This window comes from Balaenoptera borealis (genome assembly GCF_965194805.1).
Source record: "Balaenoptera borealis genome assembly, chromosome: 3".
Taxonomy (NCBI): Eukaryota; Metazoa; Chordata; class Mammalia; order Artiodactyla; family Balaenopteridae; genus Balaenoptera; species Balaenoptera borealis.
In genome coordinates this window covers 66,690,881-66,711,133 of record NC_138866.1, presented here as the reverse complement: position 1 = coordinate 66,711,133, position 20,253 = coordinate 66,690,881, and the positions used below count along the sequence as shown (strand labels likewise).

The 20,253-nt window shown below is 38.2% G+C and overlaps 1 protein-coding gene and 1 pseudogene across 7 annotated transcripts in view; both read right to left on the bottom strand.

Moving 5' to 3' along the window:
- The window catches only part of STRN3 (striatin 3), a 117,236-nt gene that overhangs the window by 95,090 nt on the left and 1,893 nt on the right, over positions 1-20,253 (bottom strand). The window lies entirely within an intron of this gene.
- LOC309626732 (heparan sulfate 2-O-sulfotransferase 1 pseudogene) lies at positions 1,643-6,729 on the bottom strand (annotated as a pseudogene). The gene has a single exon. The product of its transcript is annotated as a heparan sulfate 2-O-sulfotransferase 1 pseudogene (transcript).

The following is a 20,253-nucleotide window of genomic DNA, read 5'->3' as shown; positions in this document are numbered from 1 at the left end:
TCACTCTGTATGACAGTCTCTAGATCCATCCACGTCTCAACAAATGACTCAATTTCGTTCCTTTTTATGGCTGAGTAATATTCCATTGTATATATGTACCACAACTTCTTTATCCATTCGTCTGTTCATGGGCATTTAGGTTGCTTCCATGACCTGGCTATTAGTAATGTGATTTTATGTAAAACTGTACACCAAAATTTCATGCATTCTTATAACTTAAAACAAAAAGTGCTCACACTTTAGAAGGATCAGTAAAAAGAAATGAATATGTAGAACTCAGAGTTTGAAAAGAGTGCCATACCAGATGAAGAGTCTATAAAATGTATCAATTTTTTTTCCACTGAGAAGATATTTATTAAACACAAATTTATATCAAGATTAACTTTTTTCAACCAGCTTTTAAGTGGACCTTTTCTTTGTTAAAGAAACGAATGGTATGAAACTATATGTTAAAGATGTTTCCTTTCCATAATACCTTACATTTATATAGCACATTAGTTTTCAAAGTGCTTTCACATGCCATCTCATTTAATCCTCACAACACCCCTGTGAGGTAGGTACAGCAGGTATTATCATCCTCATATCAGGATGAGGAAACTGAGGCAGAGAGAGGTTAAGTGACTTGCCCAAGATCACACAGCTGATAAGTGGCAGAGCCAGGACAAGAAATCAAGTTTTCTGACTCCTCATCCAGTACTCTTTCCACTATAACTACTGCCCCCATTTATGAATAATGTACTGCGTATCAAAATTGAAAGGTTATTGAAGTTCATTTCAGTGATATCTTAACAGTAAAGTTAAATGAGAAATACGAGAACAGTAGGTCTGATGGTTTTACTTGACATAATAAAACTGGTGCAAAACCACTTTTGTCTAATTACTTATAACCTTTTGGTCCAAATACATAAAATTTGCAATATTTATAGCATTTTCCTTCTTTTTTTGGTAAATGCAATGCTTTAAAACACATTATAAAGCACCTTAGTTAAAAGAGTCTACAAGTAAAAGTACAGAAGAAGTAGGAAAATCCTACCCATACCACAGCTCACTAACGGAGTTATAATATGGACTCACTAATACCTCAGTTTACACCTTTACAAATAACCCATTGAGAAACAAATACTAAACTTATTTTTTTGATATTCATGTGTGGAAGCCTTAACCAAAACTTTAGGCAATGTCAACATTCTTTGAAGTGTTTCCCCAATCTTAGATATTGGGGAGACAGGAAAGAGAAATACTGCTTTGATTCTTTTTACAGTATTAATAATGGTTTAAATTGATTTTTAACACTAATAATCATTTTTTTAAGAAAATTAAAATGACCTACATAAATAAGGGCAGTTCCAACTACAGCAGAAACATTCTTAGCAAACGTGATCAAACATTTCAATAAATTTCATGGGACGTGATTCACAAAAACAAAGTACACAATGCCAAACAGTTAATAACACTATCCAGTAGTGGTGTATAATGCAAACCTCCAGGTGAAGGTGGAAGTAGCAAATGGATTCATCTTCATTCATGGTTAGTTGAAAAAAATGCTTTATCAAAAACAGTATCAGAACTTTTTCTGAAACTGTATTTCAGTATTTAGCCTTCAATTAGACCTGCTATGTGTTTATTTTAGATGATGTATAGGTTTTGTCCAGGCAGGAGGTTGTAACTCCCACCAAAATTTAACCAGGAAAAAAAAAAAAAAAAGGCTGAAACTTAAACTTCCTAGACCACTGACATATCAGCCAGAATCTACTTCCTTGACATCACTGTCTGTATCCTAACTCGGTTCAATACAAACTGTCTTACATACCCATCAGCAATCCAAGTTGTGGAGCTGAGAACTAAGGTGAAGACAGGGTCAAAGTTGTAGTTCAAGAATCTAACTGCCACACCTTGTACTCAGTCCGATTTAGGGTAAATCTTTTCATAGAAAAAATTCTGTGCAAGGATGTAGAGGTCTCCATCTTTTTTTTGTACAGCATGGGCTCTGATGAATTGGAACTGCTCTAGTGCCAACTCATAGAACTCATTCTCCATTTTCCAAATGTCAGACTGCTGTAGCTTTGCAACAGTTTGTTTAGTAGGGAGTTTCTTCTCTGTGGTTTTCCTAAGGTGAGATTTCTTTCCTGTACAATAGCGTTCTGTAGCACCCCTGAAGAACCAGGGCGAAGCTGCCTCCAATAACATGATAAAATCTTCAAGCTCTTCAGTAACTCCCACCAGAAACTATTCATTAACTAGGTTATATTTGGCTTGATCCATAGCCCACCTGCTTCCTATATTCCAAAATTCTGAGCTGTGGCCACAGAAGAATGGGATTTGAAGCCAGAGCTTCTCTGGAGCACAGTCTGAGCCGCCCTCAGCTACACATTCATCAAAGGTCTTTTTGTCCCCTTGTTTTTGTCTTCTTAACCCCGGTCTATAATCATCTCCAAATCTCAGAAAGTGAGAGTAAGAAACTAGCCTCTCAATAGGATCCCTTATGACATTAATGTAAATTGGCTTCTTCTTCACACCAAATTTTGCAAAATCCAAATAAGAAATGTGCCCATGATAAAACCCTGGTTTCACCTCTTTCCAGGAAGTTATATTCTTTACAAAGCACACCTGATCTTGCAGTGACACTACGGGATTATTTTTGGTAGTATTGATGTGAAGAACATGGTATTTATTCTTTGCGCATAGATCATAAGCAATATTGGTAAAAGAGGTGCTTGCAGTTTTGGGGACTCTGTTATAAATGACCACCATGTCCTCTTCCTCATCTAAAGCTGCATCTTGCCAAGGGCTATCCATTGTATGTTGCTGCTCAATCTCTCGAACTTCATGTCTTGCAATAGCGCTTTCTAGCTTGAACTGGGACTCCTCCAGTTTCTGGATCTGGTTCTCCAAGAAGAGCATCGCCACTGCGAAGGCCACCACCATCAGCAGCTGCAACTTGGGCGGCATCATCATCCTGAGGAGCCCCATGAAACCTGCTGCTCGCAATCAAGACATACCGCAGAGGGCGGGGATAGGGGCCCAGGAGGCAGGAAGACACCGGGAGGAGCCCACCGAGCCAGGAGAAAGGCAAGGAGAGCGCGAGAGCAAGAGAACCACTGCAGCGATCCCCCTTCTCGCCTCCCCAGTCCCCCGCCCCCAGGCGCCAGCACCAAAGCCGCCGGTGCCGCTTCTCCTCGGCCGACTCCACGGCAGCCCCCACAAAATCCCACGCAGCAAATAGCGCGAAGCAGCTGCCCGGCTCTCGCCTCCCTCTGCCGCCTCAGTCCCCGACCCCCGCGCCCGCCTGCCTGCCCGCCTGCCTCTCTTCCTTCCTTCCCTCCCTCCCTCCTTTGCTCGCGGCCGCACGCTCCTCCGCCAGCGCTGCGGCTGCAGCTGCACCGCCCTCGACCCCTAAATATATCAATTTTATTAACAAGTAAAAATCAGTTATATCAATAGAAGTGAAAGTACAGTCTTGAAGAGATATCTGTACACCCATGTTTTAGCAGTATTATTCACAATAGCTAAAAAGTGGAAGCAACCCAAGTGTCCATCAGCTGACAAACGGGTAAGCAAACGGTGGTAATGCATATAATGGAATATTATTCACCCTTAAAAAGGGAGGAAATTTTGACACATGCTGCAACATGGATGAACTTTGAGGACATAATGGTAAATAAAATAAACCAGTCGCAAAAAGACAAATACTGAATTATTTCACTTACATGAGGTACCCAGAGTAATCAAATTCACAGAGACATAAAGTAGAACGATGCTTACCAGGGACTAATGGGACAGGGGATAGTTATTGTTTAATATGTATAGAATTTCAGTTTTATAGCATGAAAAGAGTTTTGGAGATGGATTGTGGTGATGGTTGCACAATATGAATGTACTTAATACCACTAAAGTATATACTTAAAAGTAATTAAGATGGTAAATTTTGTTGTGTATTTTACCACAATAAAAAACTGGGGTGGGGGGTGGGGGGGGGGAAGGACTTCCCTGGTGGCACAACGGTTAAGTCTCTGAGCTCCCAATGCAGGGGGCCCGGGTTCAATCCCTGGTCAGGGAACTAGATCCCACATGCATACCACAACTAAGAGTTCACATGCCACAACCAAGAAGCCAGCGAGCCACAACAAAGGAGCCTGTGAGCCACGACTAAGACCTGGCACAACCAAATAAGTAAAAATTAAAAATAAAATAACTGGGGGGAAAAGTCAATTATTTTAATATGTATTAAAGGGCAGCATAAATGACATACTGTTACTTTAAAAGAAAAAAAACTTTTTTCTTTAGAGACTGAATTTAAATAAAAAGAAATTTATACCAGATGCCATATATTTGTTTACACCAGACAACACAACAGAAGCTAAAGGTTTGACACATCATTGGCTTAGAGAAGGGGACTTAAAAAAAAAAACTGAACCTGGTTTACAAAAACTAGTATTTAAGGACACCAAAAACAGTGAAAACAGCAGCACAGAACTAAAGGACACTACAAACCAGAAAGATACAGTATGGCTACAGGAATAACTAAAGAAAAGTCAAAGACCTAAAATTTATGTAAGGCTGGTAAACTGGAAATAAGAATCTAGGGAGAAAGTGACCACAATGGAAGACATAAGAAATAAGAAAGAAATTCTGGAAAGAACTAACAAGACTTGAAGAAAACTAGAATCCAAAAAGTTCAGCAGAGACAATATTATCCTGCAGGTAAGGCTCTAAACAAAATGCAGCACAAGAATAGTAAATTATTTCTATATAGATATAATTTGAAAAAATGACAATGATGGACATTTGAGACTGAAAGACGTCTGTTCAAGAACTCAGAGAATATAACTGAGAGAACCAATTACAGTTAAAGATTTAAGAAAACAAGCCTGTAGAAAGGCTAAAGATTAAAATTCCAGTCAATGACTTTTAAAAACTAATATTAGGAAGAAGGCCATTCTGGAAAAAATGAAAATGAAAATGAGTTTTAAGAAAAGCGGCAAAAAGGGTCACAGCTACCATCCAGCCTTACAGTACTTTACTTTTAAATACAAACAGTCAATGGTCACCAATATGTGAGGACAGCATGAGGTAAGAAAGAAGGGAAGCAAAAGAAAAACAAGAAATTCAGAGAAAACTGACAATTAAGGGAAAGAAAACTTCAACAACAAAAATATATATATTAAATAAAAACAGAATACCATTCTTTTTAAAAAATTCAAATAAGAAAATGCCTTTACAAATACAAGTTAACAGGATTGAAAAATATAGTTGAAGAAAGTATCTCAGAAAACAGACCAAAAAGAGAAAATCAGGAAACAGAAGAAAAATTTTAAATCAGTAGGTCCATCATTAACTGAACAAAAAAGTGCCCTAAGGACTCGGGATGACAATAACCCTTCTCAAAAAAGATTAGTACTGCCTCTCCCAAGGGGGTGTTTGGAAATGTCTGGGGACATTTTTAGTTGTCCCCAAAACTAATGGGTTATTCTGGCATTTAGCGCTGGGAGCCTGGGTGCTCAAAGCCCCATAAGCACAATACAGCCAAACACAAAAATGGTACTACCTAAATGCCCACAGTGCCCTCTATTGAGAAATACTGGATTACGGAGAAAAAGAATTCTCTCAATGCCTGATACGATATGCATTTTCATAAAATTTAACAACACCAGTATAAACAAAAGATACCTAGAAAAAAAATCAAATCACATACAAAAAAAGAAAAAAAAAAAAGGATCAAGAAACTGAACAGCGGGCTTCCCTGGTGGCACAGTGGTTAAGAATCCGCCTGCCAATGCAGGGGACATGGGTTAGAGCCCTGGTCCGGGAAGATCCCATATGCTGCGGAGCAACTAAGCCCGTGTGCCACAGCTACTGAGCCTGCGCTCTAGAGTCCGTGTGCCACAACTACTGAGCCTGCGCCCTAGAGCCTATGTGCCGCAACTACTGAAGCCTGCGCGCCTAGAGCCCATGCTCGGCAACAAGAGAAACCACTGCAGTGAGAAGCACATGATGCGGAGCAACTAAGCCCATGCGCCATAGTTACTGAGCCTGCGCTCTAGAGCCCGCAGCCCACAACTACTGAGCCTGCGCCCTAGAGCCCGCAGCCCACAACTACTGAGCCTGTGCTCTAGAGCCCACGTGCCACAACTACTGAAGCCTGGGCGCCTAGAGCTCGTGCTGCGCAACAAGAGAAACCACTGCAATGAGAAACCTGTGCACCACAACGAAGAGTAGCCCCTGCTTGCCACAACTAGAGAAAGCCCACGCACAGCAACGAAGACCCAATGCAGCTAAAAATAAATAAAATAAATAAGTTCATATATATATAAAAAAAAACTGAACAGCATCAAACTCTTCAAAAGCAACACTGAAAGTTCAAAGACAAGAGAAATGTCTCTGAAATGCTGATGGAAACTTATTTCCAGCCAAACTACCAATCAAGTGTGAAAATAAAATACAGATTTTTTTTTAAAAAGATACAAGTCCCTAAAATTTACCTCCTATGCAACTTTTCTCAAGAAACAACCAGATTGGGGGCTTCCCTGGTGGCGCAGTGGTTGAGAGTCTGCCTGCTAATGCAGGGGACACGGGTTCGAGCCCTGGTCTGGGAAGATCCCACATGCCGCGGAGCAACTGGGCCCGTGAGCCACAACTACTGAGCCTGCGCGTCTGGAGCCTATGCTCCGCAACAAGGGAGGCCACGATAGTGGGAGACCCGCGCACCGCGATGAAGAGTGGCCCCTGCTTGCCGCAACTAGAGAAAGCCCTAGCACAGAAACATAGACCCAACATAGCAATCAATCAATCAATCAATCAATAAATCTTTAAAATAAAACATAAAAAAAAAAAAAAAAGAAACAACCAGATAACATATTTCAGCCAAACGAAGGACTAAATAAGCCAAGACAGGAGGCAGAAAGGGAGCCAGTGGGAAAAGAAAGGGGGTTGGGTGGGGGTGCAGGGGATTCCCTTTTTGAAAAGAGTACAGAAGTTACAGAATAATAACTCTACAAGTCTTAACAAGTCTAGATCAGAGCAAGGAGAATGACAGTTCTGAAGTCAAGTTCTCCCCACTCCAATCCCTCCATACAAGAAGCAGAACTAACAACAGATAATGTGATGTGCTTCAGAGTTTGAAAACCCCGACAGATTTTTAACACCTTTTGGAAAAACAGCAATAGATACATAGAAAACTAAACAAATAAAAAATGGAGGCAAGTAGCTCCAAGAAAAATAAAAAGTTGTGCAGAAAAGGAACAGTATTCACAGTATACTTTTTGACTCACAAATTATACTATACATAAATTATTATACTTGACACAAAAAAATATTATTTACATGGTCACAATAACGTAAAAGCTAATGATTTAACTAACTTTATTACCTATACTGAAATATGATATGGAGATGTAAGAGGTGTGATATACTGTCACAGCATATGTAGGGTAAGGTACTATCCATGGTTTCAGGCATCCACTGGGGGGTCTGGAATGTATCCCCTGCAGATAAAGGGAGACTACTGTACAGAAAAAGTTCTGAAAAGATATACACCCAAAATGCAGAGCTGTTCCTAGAAGATTAAGATTACCAAAAAGGCACTACTTTATTTTTGACATTTCTGTAGCTTAATTTTCATATATTACTTTAACAATAACTAAGAATTAAAAAGTAATGTAAAGGGCTTCACTGGTGGCACAGTGGTTAAGAATCTGCCTGCCAATGCAGGGGACATGGGTTTGAGCCCTCGTCTGGGACGATCCCACATGCCGCAGAACAACTAAGCTGGTGTGCCACAACTACTGAGCCTGTGCTCTAGAGCCCGCGAGCCACAACTACTGAGCCCGTGCTCTAGAGCCCGCGAGCCACAACTACTGAGCCCATGTGCCACAACTGCTGAAGACCATGTGCCTAGAGCCCGTGCTCCGCAACGAGAAGCCACCGCAATGAGAAGCCCGCTCACTGCAACTAGAGAAAGCCTGCTCGCAGCAATGAAGACCCAACACTGCAATAAATTTAAAAAATTAAAAGAAAACCCTAATGTAAAAATTTACAAAATAAATAAAAGCAACTAAATCCAACCACAAAAAAATTTAAAACATCAAAAAATCTTCATGAGTAAAAACACGGTATTTGTAAGTTTTTAAAGAAATCAATTAAAAAAGAAAATGGGGAAAAGATAAACTAGTATATAAACTCATTAAAAACACTAAGTTCAACTTGCTGTTTTATGATAAAGTATTTTTCAGCGGTGTCTGTTCATCTGTGTCTCCCTCTCTCTCTCTTTATATACATGTGCATAAAGAAACACTCCAGGGGGCTTCCCTGGTGGCGCAGTGGTTAAGAATCCGCCTGCCAATGAGGAGACACGGATTCTAGCCCTGGTCCAGGAAGATCCCACATGACGTGGAGCAACTAAGCTCGTGCGCCACAACTACTGAGCTTGTGCTCTAGAGCCCGCAAGCCACAACTACTGAAGCCCGCAGGCCTAGAGCCCGTGCTCTGCAACAAGAGAAGCCACTGCAATGAGAAGCCCGTGCACTGCAATGAAGGGTAGCCCCCACTCGCCGCAACTAGAGAAAGCCCGTGCGCAGCAACAAAGACCCAATGCAGCCATAAATAAAACAATAAAACAAAAAAACAAAAAAAAACTCCATTTCTGAAATATCCATTTCAATAAAAGAAAACACTTACTTTATGTTTGCTGGGCCTTTTATTTTTTTTAAATAGGGAAAATAGAAAGGTTGCCAATAATCCCATCACACAAAAATCACAAAGGTATTTTAAAACATTTGTCCTGGGTTGTTCAATATAGTTTTTAACATAGCTGATATAGCACATAATACGGAACTCTGCTTTTTAGTTTATCATAAGCATTGCCTAGTCATCAAATATTCTTCATAAAAATCATTCATTACTATTTGAGGGGAAAAAGTAACCCCCACCCCCATGCATTAATCCCAAGCACAGATTCATTTTAACTGCAGTTGTGATCTCTCTTATACTCTATTTCCCACAAGGGGGAGACAGGACTAAGGTATTTTGATTACCTTATAATAAAAAACAGAAAGTTGGTTTAATTCCAATATCAAATGAGGGAATGAGGGAAGAGTAGTCATTTACTGCTGGTGTTATCACTATCTTGTGGGCTTTTTTCCGTATGGTACTACAAAAATTACAATTCAGTTTCTCATATCTAACAGCTTAATCGAACATCCTCAGCAACTTCACTCATTTAATAAATATTTAGTAAACACCTATTATGTGTCAGACCCTTTACTGTCACACTGGGTATACATTAATTTTTTTAAAAAGACAGGTCCCTCCTCTCAAAGAGCTTACAATCAATCTTAAAAGTGTGCGTGGGGGGCGGGAGAGACAATTTTTAAAATTACAAGTTACATTAAATATTAAGAAGAAAATGACCAGGGTGCAGTGATATACGCAAAGTATAAAGATTCAAAATGATATACTTTCTAGAGTCTCGACCCCACCCCCACCCTCTCTTATGAAATATAAGCTTATGGAAGTCTGGTCCACTTTTTTTTTTTTTTTTTTGGCCGCTCCAGGCAGCATGTGGGATCTTAGCTCCCCAACCAGGGATCGAACCCGCGTCCCCTGCATTGGAAGCGTGGAGTCTTAACCACTGGACTGCCAGGGAAGTCCCTGGTCCACTTTTTAAAGCTCTGGGAAAAAGCAAAAACACAAATGTTAGTTTAGGCCACCCTGAAATAGTTTTATTATCTGAGACAACTGTTGGTGGCATATTATCACACCCATCCACTGTTTCTCTATCATTGCCTTTATTCCTCTTCCCATCCACCCCACCCCCTTTTTTTTCTATTTCATCTTTTTCTTTGTTTTGTCTTTCTCACTCCTTTGTTCCTCAGGATTTCAGTAACAGACTTACAGCTTAAATGAAACTGGTTAACTAATGGCTTTCACAGCTAAAACATTTGTGACCCCTAATTCAGACTTGAGTGCAAGCCATGAAATTTAAAAAATTACGAATTTGTATAATGCTTTGTTAACTGCTAATATTATAATCCTACAAAACAAAGAAGCAATATAATAGAGTTTATTTTTGGCAGAAGGCTGGTTGGTTGCTCACACATTTAAGAACACAGTTACAAATGTTTTCTGAAACTTTAACACAACCATTCAGCAATAGTGGAGTAATTAAATCAACTACGGCATGTACACAAAGTAGAATACTACTATTATGCAGCTGTTATAAAAAGTGAGAATGTTCTCTACTAACAGACTCAGAATAATCTCCAAAACATGTTAAATGAAAGAGCAAAGTGAAAAACAGGTATATAGTTTACAAACTGTTGTATCAGAAAGGAAAGAAAATCGATATACATATTTGCTTACATCTATTTGCATAAAGAAACACTGGAGGGATACATATAGTACTACTAATAAAAGTGGTTACTAATGTAGGACTCTAAGGGTGGATAGGCTCATGGTAAGTACAAGATTTAATTTTGAACCATGCATTAACTATTCAAAAAATAAAATTAAGAGTCTGAAAATGTTTTAATTAGAATTTTTAAAACTTTTTAACAAAATCTATCTAAACATGATCCAAAATTTCACTACACATTTGTAATTACTTCACTTATATATAGCCTTTTAAATCTTGTGACACTGACCCTATTCATTAGTCATTTGTTTACAATTCTTTACCACCGAGGTGGTCCCAATGAACACCAGGTACCAGTATTACCTTAAGATGGCATAACGTATCAGTCAAAAGCAACTCGGCAGCACCCGGCTTCATTACCTATTTACTGTTTTATGTTGAACAAGTTATTTAAACTCTTGCCCATGTTTCCTTCTCTCTAAAATGGAAATACTTGTTATCTATGATTTAGGCACGGTATACAAATTAGAATGATTCCAAACATACAGAAAGCACTCATTAAATGTTAACAGGTACTATTATTAATAGTTCTTTCTATGGACATGTAATGGTTTCATCTATGTAATCAAACACCACAGGGTGTTTCAACTGAATCCAACAAAAATTCGCAGCATATTCAAAACCAGCAAGTTCCTGTTAACAAGTAGCTTCAATTTACTGGAAAGCAGAAAGTGAAAATAAAAAAGAGAAGTGCAACGATGTAATCATACACAGTGCAAGCCACTGTGAGTGCAGAGAAGGAGTGATATATGGCTCAAGTTTTAACATGTCAATAGGAGGAATGACAATGTTAAAGGGAAAGAGGATGGAGAGCTGGATTACACCAAATCGTTAAGAGACTTTGATCATGCAGGTTCCCAAACCTGGTTGATTATCAGAATCACCAGCTATACATTTTAAAAACACAGATCCTACCTCAAACTACTGAATCACAATGACCAGGGATAGAATGTGGGAATCTGTATTATTAAAGATCCCAGGTGATTATGATTATTTACTAGGTTTTGGAACCACCACAGATCTCACTCTCTTACAATTAGAGACTTTACAAGTATCTCCAGATAAAATAAATCTAATCATTGCCTTTGGTAGCTTCACTGGAAGGACAGCTAAAGGTAAGTTGATATTATAATTACTCATTCCTTTAAGTCATTAAAGTACTTCTTAAGGTAAATATACGTGTTTTAAGTAATAATATGACTGCCATTTACCGAACAATTACTCATAAATGACTGGAAACAAGGCCCAACACCATTCCATCCCAAAACAAAGTAAATATCGAGGGAGGAGATACAGAGAATTTAATTTTAAAAAGGGCAAAAGCTCTGAACAGAACCTCACCAAAGAAGACATACAGATGGCAAATAAGGTGCTCAACACTGTTATGTCATTAGGGAATAGCAAATTAAAATGATATATCACTACACACCTATTAGAATGGCTAAAATCCAAAACACTGACATCAAATGCTGACAAAATGTAGAGCAACAAGAACTGTCAATCACCGCTGGTGGGAAAGCAAAACAGGTACACAGCCACTCTGGAAAACTTTGGCAGTTTCTTAAAAAACTAAACATACTCTCATCATACAATCCAGCATTCAAGCTCTTTGGTATATACCTAAATTACTTGAAAACGTACATCCACACAAAAACCTGCACATCTATATTTACTCATAATTGCCAAAACTTGGAAGCACTGAAGATGTCCTTCAACAGGTGAGCGGACAAATAAACTGTGGTACATATGTACAATGGAATATTATTCAGCACTAAAAAGATCAATCAAGCCACAAAAAGACATTTAAGGAGGAACCTTAAATGAACACTACCAAGTCAAAGAATCCCTCTGAAAAAGCTATGCATGGTATGATTCCAATTACGTGACATTTTGGAAAAAGCAAAACTATGGAAGACAGTAAAAAGAGCACTAGGTGGGACTTCCCTGGTGGTCCAGTGGCTGAGGTTCCATGCTTCCACTGCAGGGGGCACGGGTTCAATCCCTGGTCGGGGAACTGGGATCCCACATGCCATGCAGTGCAGCCAAAAACAAACAAAAAAGCAAAAACAAAACAAAAAAACAAAACAACAACAAAAAAAAGAGCAGTAGCTGCCACTGGTTTGGGTGAGGGAGGAAGGAATAGGTGGAACATACGGGATTTTCAGGGCTGTGAAAGCATTATTTACTACAAAGGTGGATGCATGTCATTATATATTTGTCAAATCCCAAAGACTATACAAGACAGAGAGTGAACCCTAATGTAAACCATGGACTTTGGTTGATAATAATGGGTCAGTGTTGGTTCATCAATTGTAACAAATGTGCCACAGTAGTGGAGCTATTGATGTTGGGGGAGGTTTTGATGGGGGAGGAGTTATGTGGGAACTGTCTGTACTTTCAGCTAAATTCTGCTATAAGCCTAAACCTGCTCTAAAAAATAAAAGTCTGTGAGAGAGAAAACACAACTTGAAAAAAAAAAAATCAAAGGAAAGGTATTTTGTAAAAAAAAATTTTTAGTAATAAAAATATATTTCAAAGTTGACAAAGTAACGGTGGCCCTGGAACCCTCCTGCATTGCTGGTGGGAAAGTAAAATGGTGTAGTCACTTTGGAAAACACTTCAGCACGTTCCTCAAAAAGTTGAACATGACCTGGCAATTCCATTCCTATGTATATACCTAAGAGAACTGAAAACATATGTTCACACAAAAACTTGTGCATAAATGTTAGTAACAGCACTTTTCATAATAGCCAAAAAGTAGAAACACCCAAACATCCACCAACTGATGGACAAAATGTAGTATGTCCATACAACAGATTATTATTCGGCCCTAATAAGGAATAAAGTACCGTTACAAGCTACACATGGATGGACCTTGAAAACATCACCTTAAGTGAAAGAAGCCATTCACAAAAAGCCACATATTGTATGATTCCGTTTATATGAAATGTTCAGAATATTCTTGATATTCTATGATAGAAAGACTATTCTTTCTATCATAGAGACAGAAATTAGTGATTGCCAAGGAAAAGGGGGAATTGGGACTAACTACTAACAGGTTAAACTGGATTCATTTGTAGGTGATGAAAATGTTTCCAGATTAGACAGTGATGATGATGATACAACACAGTAATACACTAAAAACCAGAGAAATGTACAGTCAACCTTCTGTATCCACAAGGTTCTGCATCCATAGATTTAACCAACTGTGCATCAAATAGGAAAAAAAAATTCCAGGAAGTTCCAAAAAGCAAAACTTAAAATTTGCAACTGCAGGCAACTATTTACATTGTATTTACAACTATTTACGTTGTATTAGGTATTATAGGTAATCTAGAGAAGGTTTAAAGTATACAGAATAATGTGCATGGTTTATACGCAAATACGAAACCATTTTATAATAGGGACTTCAGCATCCAGGGATAGAGGGGAGAGGGGGGTGGGGGAGTCCTGGAACCAATCACTCCACAGATACTGAGGGATGACTGTACACTTTACAGGCGTGAATTTGATGTTACGTGAATTATATCTCAACTTCTGAAGTTTTTTAAAAACTAAGGGTGGGGGCTTCCCTGGTGGCGCAGTGGTTGAGAATCTGCCTGCCAATGCAGGGAACACGGGTTCGAGCCCTGGTCCGGGAGGATCCCACATGCCGCGGAGCAACTGGGCCCGTGAGCCACAACTACTGAGCCTGCGCGTCTGGAGCCTGTGCACCGCAACGAGAGAGGCCGCGAAGGTGAAAGGCCCACGCACCGCGATGAAGAGTGGCCCCCGCTTGCCGCAACTAGAGAAAGCCCTCGCAGAGAAACGAAGAGCCAACACAGCCAAAAATAAATAAATAAATAAATAAATAAATTTAAAAAAAAAAAACAAAAAACTAAGGGTGGCCCTAATGGATGAGTGTTCCTAAACACTAACATTAACAGCTGCTAACATCAGGAAAGACAACGAACTGTTTTGTGCCTTCTGATGGAAGACCTCATCACCACCTGTGAAGTAGTCTTGTCCCCCACTACCACCCCCAAAAAGAAAATAAACCAGTCTGTATCAAGACCCTGTATCCAACTAACCAAGTTACAGGGAAAACAAACAGGACAACAGAACATGTTAAACTGTATCAGAGATGCACTCAGCAAAACACAGACTCTGGGAACCTTTATAGGACCAAAGATCTGATTTCTTCAACAAAAAATGGCAAAGAAAAGGAAAGAAAGATGGAGGGGGCTCCAATAGCAATGTGTTATTTGGATCCTGATTCAAACAAACTCTTCAAAGATAACTGAGAAAACTGGAAATTCAAACAGCGTATATTTGATAATATCAGTAATATTAAGGAATTGTTCATTTTTCTTAATTTGGTATGCAACTACAACAGTTGTCTTTTTAAAGTCCTTATCTTTTAGATATATACTGAAATATTCATGGATGAAATTGTATGTTTCTGGGATTTGCTTCAAAATAATTCGGGACAGGGGAGGAGTGGACAGAAGTATAAGTAAAAGAAGACTGGTCAAGAGTTGTTACTGAGTGATGAGTGACAAGTTTATGGGAGGTCACAGACTGCTATATTATTTTTTTAATATGTTTAAAACTCTCCATAATAAAAATTAAAGGGTATATGTAATACAATCATACGATACATCCTTTTACAATATAAAGGATAAACTCTTAAGAGAGGACCCTGTATGGAGGGAAAACGTTAAGATTCCTCCAGAGAAATCAGGCAGGAGGAACACCCTGAACTAAAATAGTTGTAGTAAAGAAATTTAAAGCACAGATTAAATCAGTGTTACTTCCTTAGGTCAGTAGTTAGGCTTCAAGTATATTCGAAGCCAAAAAATTGTTTTTTAACTAGAAAAGGCTCCAAAGTTTTTATGCAAAGGAGACTATATTTCCAAAAAATTAATAATCACTGAATTAAAATATATTTTAGGATACTGAGGCTATCTATATTAGATAGCCCACTGAATTACTAAAATCCAGCTCACACTTCCAACAAAGTTCTTTCCTGCTTTAGAACTTATTTTAACGCTATTCCTTTCCACTGAAAAACCTATGGTTAGGTAGTCACACTTAAGATCTAAAAGTATACTTATCCTCCTAGGGGCTTCACAAAAATTAAATGCGTTAAGATATGTATTAACAACTTAAAATAATTCTTGGCATATAGGAACTGCTCAATAATTGCTTAGCTATTTACCTGAAAGCTCACAATCTACACAGGTTTCCCATCACCATTTATTTTCTCAGCATCCTGTTAATTTCTGATTTATCACATTTTATTATTTCTCAAGTATAAGCTCCACCAGCAGCAAGGTCCTTGCTTCATATATCATTATATACCCAGTACGTAGCACAAAATAACACTGAAATATATTCACTGAATAATCATACTAGAATCAATAAGACCCAAAGACTCAACATTTTTAGAAGGACCCACTGATCTCTTTAGCATCTGCCGATGGGAAGGATGATAATAAACATTAGCAATAACAGGGGGGCTTCCCTGGTAGCACAGTGGTTAGGAATCCGCCTGCCAACGCAGGGGACACGGGTTAAAGCCCTGGTCTGGGAAGATCCCACGTGCCGCGGAGCAGCTAAGCCCGTGCACCACAACTACTGAGCCTGTGCTCTAGAGCCCAAAAACCACAACTGCCGAGCCCGCGTGCCACAACTACTGAAGCCTGCACACCTAGAGCCCGTGCTCCGCCACAAGAGAAGCCACCGCAGTGAGAAGCCTGCGCACCGCATCGAAGAGTAGCCCCTGCTCGCCTCAACTAGAGAAAGCCTGCACGCAGCAACGAAGACCCAACACAGCCAAAACTAAATAAATAAATTTATTTAAAAAAAAAAACAACAACAGGGAATAAAGGAAAATAAACATGTTAAGTGCCTTTTTTTTTTTAATTTTTTAAAAATTTTATTTATTTATTTATTTATGGCTGTGTTGGGTCTTCGTTTCTGTGCGAGGGCTTTCTCCAGTTGCGGCAAGTGGGGGCTACTCTTCATCGTGGTGCGTGGGCCTCTCACCATCGCGGCCTCTCTTGTTGCGGAGCACAGGCTCCAGACGCGCAGGCTCAGCAATTGTGGCTCACGGGCCTAGCTGCTCCGCGGCATGTGGGATCTTCCCAGACCAGGGCTCGAACCCGTGTCCCCTGCATTGGCAGGCAGACTCTCAACCACTGCGCCACCAGGGAAGCCCTGTTAAGTGCCTTTTGTGGGGGGAAAGAGGCAGGCATTTGAGATGAACTGAATAATGGATGCATTGAATTTGAAGTAGAAAATTTAAACAGGAAGTTAGAAATACGTCTGAGACATCTGAACGTCAAAAATACAGTAGTGACTAAGAACATGGCCTCTAGAGCCAGCCTGCCTAGGTTTAAATCCCAGCTCTGCTACTCCTAGTTACACGATCTTAGATCTTAGGCAGATTACTTAACCTCTGGGCCCCAATAGTCTAGTGTCCAAAAAAAAAAAAAAAAAAAAAACCCACCACCAACAAAAGAAACCAATTGTGCTCACCTCATTGGGTTTTTTTAGGATTAAAGGACTTAATACTGAAGCATCGGAATAACAGCAAAAAACAAAAACAAAAAACACAGTATATTTCGAAATTTACAGTGAAAACAAAAAGAACCAGAACCCCAAGTAACGATAACTGAGACCAAAGGAGAGGAAACATATGGAGAAAAGTGATAAGTGGACCAAAGGGAAAATAAGAAATCACAGAATATAGGCCAAAGAAAAGGATTTTGAGGAAGAAACTGTCAAAAGCAGAAAGTGTTGGTTAAGTGCACATAATCTGTAAGAAGGCCTCAAGATTTGGCAATTTGAAGGTCAACCACCAACAGAAAGAAGTGTTCTACAAAGTGTTTAGACAGGTATAAGGAGAGAGAGCAAAAAAAGACTATACAGCAGGATTAAGGGGTAAATGGAGAAAAGAAATCTAGATTAGGGGTCCCTAGACTTTCTGTTTCCAAGGACTTCAAAAAAGAAACAGGGAGAATATGACATAAGATTGTGGACTCTTAATTCTATCAAATAAAAATTTTTTTACTCTACTGCCACCACCATTTGAAAAAGGAAAACTGCATAACAGCAAGTCTTTATGAAAGCTAAAACTCTCGGAATAAAAGGAACACCTTTATGAAAAATCTCTATACTGTTCTTATTTTTTATAATTTCATAGTAGATTTAAAAAAATCTTGTAATAGAAAAGGAACAAGGATTTGCAAATCATTATTCTAGACTACCCTAAGAAAACCCTGGCAATAACAGATTAAAAGGGAAACAATTACCTCCCCCCATTAAAAATGAAGAAATCAAGTTATGTCTGAGAGAAACATCTCCTATTAACTTAAGATCTTTAGCTGGCAATATCTGTTACGTTATGACAAATCTGTATGCCAGAGTATGCAAACACAAACACTAATTAAAAGTTTACATTTGCTGGAGAATTAGTAATTTTAGAATACAAACTCCAAGACTACATTTTCTATGTATTACCTAATGTCATATTTTTATAGTTGGCACACAAGCATTTTGTATATACCATAAGTGTATTTATTACACACTAACTACAGAAAAAAATATAAGGACATATTTGCAATATATATAAACTAGACCTGGCATGCCATGGGGGCTCAATAAAACTTTTTTGAAATGTACTGAAGTGGTGTATGCCACATAATGAATTACAAGTCAGATTCCATTTCTACAAAAAATACCAAAACAACAATACAACACAATGGTTTCAAGAGTGGTAAAAAGACCAAACAAAGCCTTTGGATTCAGATAAACCTGGGTTCAAATCTCAGCTGCAATACTTTAGAGCTGGCAAAGTTATTTAAACTGTTTGTGTTTCCTCATTTGTAAAATAGAAATGATATCTACCTCATAAGGTTGTAGTGCTGATGAAATGGCAGTTATAATTTCTATTTAATGTGACTGCCAAAATCCCACAAGCAGTCCATTTTTCCCCAAGCCCTAGACCAAATCAATCCAAATCTCTGGAGGATGAGACAAAGGCCTGCATACTTTTTATAGTTTTACAAGTGATTACCACTAGCACTCTCTTTTAGAAATCACTGTCCTAGAGCCTTATTAACAAAGCTTTACCTTAGTCCCAGGTAAGGAACCATCACAAAGATGAAAGAGCGTTAAGACATCCTTTGGTTTAGTTCCAATCTTCTAAGAAAGACCTTTACCCAAAATTCCTTTTACAGGGAAGAGAACCATAATGCAAACTTCCAGTTTAAAATCCTTTCCAAAGCCAGGAAATATAATTCCACACTGAAATTTTATATCAAAATGAGGTATACCTTAGCCTTGTTGTATTCATTATTGGATAGTTTTAATACTGAATACTTTAAATAATGTATAGATGAACAGTGTACCCAAGGATGTATACCATAACGATATGCAACTTCTCTTATTTCTGTTATCTTTCTTAAAATTAAGTTTACAATTTAAATCCATTCATGCTTCACTTAAACTTTCCCAACAAATTTTTTATTCAACACATACATTTTAAAATGTGCATCTCACAAGCATTCTTACTAAAGACTGAAGACGTGTAAAGCAAATTCAGCATTCCAGAAGCAAACCTGAAATCCTATTAACTAAGTAGCCCAATAAAACATTTTAGAGAAATATACAGAACAAAAACACACAATCATGAACATTTTATTCCAAAAGAATCAGTGTGAAATAATAAAAATTCCTGGAAAAAAAATAAGAGTCTAGAAACACTGCAGAACTTCTTCAAAAAAAAGCAAACAAAAAAAGTTTAGAATGGCTATATCAGAACTAATATGACAACAGTAGATAACTGAAAGCAAGCAAGCAAAATGAATCTTCCTTAAAAGACTTCGGTCAAGGAGAAGAGAATTAGAAGGGAAAGCAAGGGCTAGGGTAGACAATATAGATAGACCTCACTGTTGTACAGATTTTTTACTAATTTAGACACAAGACATTTTTCAGCTACTTACACCAGTGAAACTTATGAATGACTAATGCAATTGCTAACTTGAAAAGTGTTTAAATTCAAGCTTTTCTATAATAGTACAAAGGTTATACACACTGTATCAGGGACTGGTGAAGTATTATTTAGTGAGCCCAAGCCTCAATGCATTTGTAAATGCAATTTTTAAAAATAAATGCGTCACACCGAATATTAAGTTTGCACATGGTGTAGTAAAAGTTGTACATCAACAGAACTCTATACATCCCAGATATTTTAAAGCAGACTACACACACAAAAAAACAATTTTGACTTTAGCTTTTTAAATGTTATATTTTTCAGAGCCCAATAGTATATCAAAGCACTAAAACACTGAATTGACTAACAGGTGTTAATTTATAATTAACTTTCTCAAGACTTGGTAAAGTGTCAAAATATCTGTTTCTTACTTTTCAAAAGTTTAACTTTCCCAACTTTGTAGAGACAAATAAAAGTCGACTGGTTCAAAATCAAACTGAAGATATACATATTTGTTTGAGGACACCCTTTTTAAGCTAATCCAATCTTCCTTCTTTCAACACTGCATTTCCCTAACCATTCACCCCAGGCATATATGACATGTCAGCGAACAATACTACTTACATTCTAAATATATACCAGCCTGAAGAACAGGTGCAACACTACTTAGATGCATGCCTTTTTTCTTCTAAGCCTAAATTTGCCTTGGAAAGTGATTTTAAAATAAACACAAACACCCAAAAGAGTTGAACAATCCTTTTAAAAAGATGTAGTCCTTCTGAAATACAAGACATAAGTCCTTAAAACACCAACAATCTTCCAAAAGTTAGGTAAACCAACCTATCAAAGTTTCACCTTAAGACTG